Below are 4,728 nucleotides of genomic sequence, written 5' to 3' on the forward strand. Positions count from 1 at the left end.
AATGATTTTATATGTTAAAATCTAACTATAGTATAATAAATAAAGAAATAAAAATAAAATGTGTGTCAAATTTAATATTTATCCCCTTTTCATTTAATTAATATATTTTTCTCTTAGAGACACATCCATTTTTCTAATTCTTTCCTTAAAGGTCTCTTCATCTGGCGAAATGTTCCAAAGCAATGTTCCAAAAACATGGGTTTTTTTAGAAAACAGAATATTTCCTTGAATTAATAATGAAATATAGAGCTTAAACTTGTATCAGATTACCCCCTAAAAGTACATAAACTATTTGTTTATATCTTTGCAGTAATAATTGGTCTTTCTAATGCTGATGAGACCCAAATCTGTTTCCTGTATCTTTGAGAACCTTGCCTGCTAGATTATCTAGCTAATAAAAATCCCATCTAAAATACCCTATTTTAAAAATATTGAACCTTATTCTGCACAGGAAGTGGAAAAAAACTCCCCTTGACATATTTACAGTCATACAAAATATTATAGTTCAATATACTGAGGACCAGAATCCAGATACCCAACTCACATATGTTGTGGAGCCATGGCTCAGTTTCCAATTATTTGAAGCAATTGTGCTGAGTTTTTCTGCTTTATTGTTTAAAAGCCTGACCAGTTAACGATTAGGAGATTACCTCCCTCTGGATCATTTGAACTCTTTTCCTTTTGCGGGGGTGGGGGGGTGGGGGGGGGGTGGGGGGGGCGTGGGGTGGGTTGGATCTTTAATTCATTTTTCTAGAGAAAAAGCCGCCAGGAAAGATCCACTAGACATAACACAGGTAGTTGCTCATTCTATTCTACAGTGACAAGCAGCAAATACCACTTGCACATCTTCAGTGTAAAAGGTTTGGTGAAAGACTTCAGCTAAAAAGATCCCCGTCAAACACAACAAAACCTTCCACTTACACAACCTGGTATTTCTTGAATATCAAAGTTCCCTTTTATCTAACTGAACATACATGTTCATTTAAAATGTAAATGCATCTTACTTGCTAAATTTATGTTGGGCCAGGCAATGGAAACTGTTCACAGAGAACACATTCTTCACCCTCACTGCCACTTTCCAGAAGACAACACATGGGGAAAAAGAACAGCAGATTTTTACGCCACAATCTCAGACAGGCTAAAATCAAAGTTGATGAAGTACAGAAGGCTACAAAGACTGTGTTTTTATGACTGTACCTTTACCAAATTGCCAGTCTTACTTAAAATCTAGATAGGTGAAAAAAAAACCAAATCAAGCATAACAGCCTGACTCTTAGCTTCTGCTTAAAATAATTTTTGTTTTCAGACACTTACACAGAACAGACTGTAAAAAAACAGCTATCTTCATTTTAGCATTTCCTTCTGAAGACATGAGTTGCTCTTAGATGCATGCTTTTACAGCTGAGAAAATATTTTTCTTCCACTCTCCAGTTCTTTCTAATAGGAACTGAAAGGTCAATGGTTTTAAAAACACCTTCTGAGCTACAGACTTCATTTCAGGTCTAAAATCTCAACCAGCGGGACTGTGTTTATTGGTCAAAGGAACGATGTGCAATACGTCCTTAAATACACAGAATCTGCAGTGCTTTATTCTGTAGCCATTTTGTCTTACCTTTGGGACTCAATCTCGCTGTTCTGTCAATCCATGTGTAAATAACCAGCTTTATATTGTTTTGTCAATGAAATGAAAATTAATATTGAGGAGGAAAAACATTACTTGTTCTATCTGGCTGACATTTTCTTTGAAATCTCTGTCTCTGTCAATATGTTGCGCTGATAGCAGAAACTGCCTCTAGAAGTTTATGATCTCTTAGGGTACATATGCATTGCTTTCTAAATACCAGCCAGAGCGTGCACCCACCATTGCTTTACATGCATCTGCATTGCTTGGTCATATGCCTGTGTTGAGGCAGAAGCTTTAGGGGCACACTTCAAAAAATGATCGTGATTTTGTGTTGGGTTTAAATGTCGACACACTTGTGTCCCTGATATACAGAGAGGTTGAACATTGCCTAATCTACAGCCATTTAGCCTGCAATGTCAACACACCTTTGTGGAGCTCTCACAGATACGGCCAGTGCCATGCAGACAAGCTTATTCCTAAGAGTCCTAATATTGCAGTGTAAATTTATCTCCATACACTTCCAAAAAGAACTAGCTAGTCAAGTTCACATGGCTAACATAGGTGTGGGTAATGCCTCATTCCAGTTCAAGTAAAGTATTTTCCCAGTGTGAAGCAGGTAAGCAGAAGTTCTCTGAACTGGCTGTAACCGTGCAGTTAACCCAACGGTATTACACATATTAAGGAAACAGTAAAGAATTGATCTTGAGAAACCATTTAAAAAAACCCAAATAAAAAATAATAAAAAAAAACCACACACAAAACCCCGAAAAACAGTCTATTGCAATGTTTTATGGTATTCTAATTAACATATTAGGTTCCTACAGAACAGGGTCATTTTCATACACAGATGTGTTTAATTACCTATAAAATGTATGTATGAATGTCAGCCTCCACTGGTTACTTCATACCCTGATTGTGAATTTCCTTCCTCTCCAGCAAATGGAGGGGTAAGCAAACAATCCCTAGGTTTGAATGAGTGACTTGCCTACCAAGGGCAGAAAATAGATAAAGAGCTTTCAAAGGGTCACAGAATATAATGCAATGGAAGGAACTATGCTGCCAAAGAACTTCTGGGAACTGAGCAGGGGATGGAGCTGGGAAGATGGAGGTGAGGTGAGGCAGGTACAGGATATGGAGAGACACGGTGAAGAAAGAGAGGAAGAAAGTAGGGCTGAGAGCAGAGAGAGGTTATTCTTGTTCTCTCCTGTCTCACTGAAAAGCAGAGGGAGAGCAGCAAAACCTCAGAAGTCTTAGACTCCAGCTGCATTTATTTTTATGCTCAAGATATTCTAGCCTTTTTTTCCATTCACACCTCACCCCTCATGCCAACACCAGATCTTCATGCTCCCAGTAAAGTACATGTGCTCTGGGGAAAATAAAGTATTCACGGGTTGAGGGGGAAGTGAAAGAGAGTGGGGGACAGCAGTAAAACTCTTTCACAGTTGTTGCAGTAGGCTGAATCAACCTCTGAGCTCCTGTGCAGATGTCAAGCACCATGCCATGGTGATGGATTTGCTGGCCATACCACACCCGTTTCAGGGAAGACACGTATCAGTGAGAGAGGGCAACCCTTGCTAATTGTGATGGGTATGGTGCACCCCAAATTATACAAAGGAATGTGAGTGTTCAGCTATCTGACCCCCAAGCATACTCTATGGTGTGTACCTGCAATTTGAAGACTGTTTTGCAAGCTACTCTCAGATCAAGGACAGTGAGGAAAGGGTATGTTGCCAAAAACAAGACAGAAATTTCTGTGGTAGATAAAAATCTACTATCATACTCCAGAAGTCAAGAAATACTGAATGGAATATAATGCCTCTAAACCCTGCCTTGGAAGAAACCTCCAAAACCACAGACCAGAGCTCCACCCCTTGTATAGTGGTCAGCTGTACTAATTTAATGCAGACCTTACCCAGCTGTGGGAATCTAGCCAGGGGAGTTCACAGTTTCTGTGTATGTATTTTTTTGTGTGTGTGCAGTTTCTCTGAACTTTAGTCCTTGTTCCACGATACTAATCAGACTGAGTCTCATGGAACTCGCTGTGATGCTCAGGTGCAGACCTGCTTCATGCGAATAGACCTCCTGAAGCTTGTTGCCAAATTCCATTCTTTAGAGGTTTGGAAGAGGTGCTCAGCCTGCAGAGTGCCTGTGCTACCTGCTCTTCTACTTTTCTCTGCCTGAGCCTTAACTTCTCTTCCTCTGCAGTTCAGTATCACGCAACAGAACTGCCAAACATACAGTCTAAGCCTCTGCTCGTCTTTCAAGCAGTCTTGCAACTTTGCCATCCAAGTAGCTGCCAAGCATATGCCTGTGTTAGGGAAAAGAAACTGATTTTCAAGAAGTGAATGTGCATTGACTTTGATTTTAGCAAAAGATAGCTAACACCAGAACAACTAAGAGCCTTGAAAAAACTCTGTAATGGAAAAAAAACTAAGCATCACAGACTGTGCCTAGTCCTATGCCCATACTGTAAGTCTCTGTTTCCTAGGGAAAACTAACAAACAAACAACCAACCCCATTAGTAAGGACAATATTCTGGTGCAAGTTCACAAGGCCAAGCATGCTCACCACAATCTCAATTTTATTCATTATACATATAGAATATCAGTTGTGATCCCTTTATACCATGAGTGGTTGTTAATGCAAAAATAATAATCTGTTCTCTGCCACTGAGTCTACTACCTTTCACAATTCATATTAATTATGTCTGCGAGAACAGTTTCTTCACTCTTATCTGGTTGAATTTAAAAATTATGTTTGTATGAGTTTCTGTAATTATTTCAAGAGCAATGTATATGAGATTTGGCATTCTCATTTATTAAAAAGGGAAGCTAACCCAAAATTCAGGCACTAAAATAGAAAAATCATAGGTGGTAAAAGGGTATGTGCCCAGGATTTGAAAAAGAAAGGAAGCCAGGAGGGAGAGAATCTTACTTCTCTGAAGGAGAAAATTCAAGCACTTCTCTCAGCAACTGAATCAGGCAAAATTTTTAGGAGCAAATCCAGACCTAGACCACCCTAACATCAAATAATTGATTGAAACTTTAATTAACGTGCTACAAAGGGGTACATTTTAAATACAGGAAGATAGCTGTACTGCCCCC

The sequence above is a fragment of the Falco peregrinus genome, chromosome 6 (assembly GCF_023634155.1).
Source record: "Falco peregrinus isolate bFalPer1 chromosome 6, bFalPer1.pri, whole genome shotgun sequence".
Classification (NCBI taxonomy): Eukaryota; Metazoa; Chordata; class Aves; order Falconiformes; family Falconidae; genus Falco; species Falco peregrinus.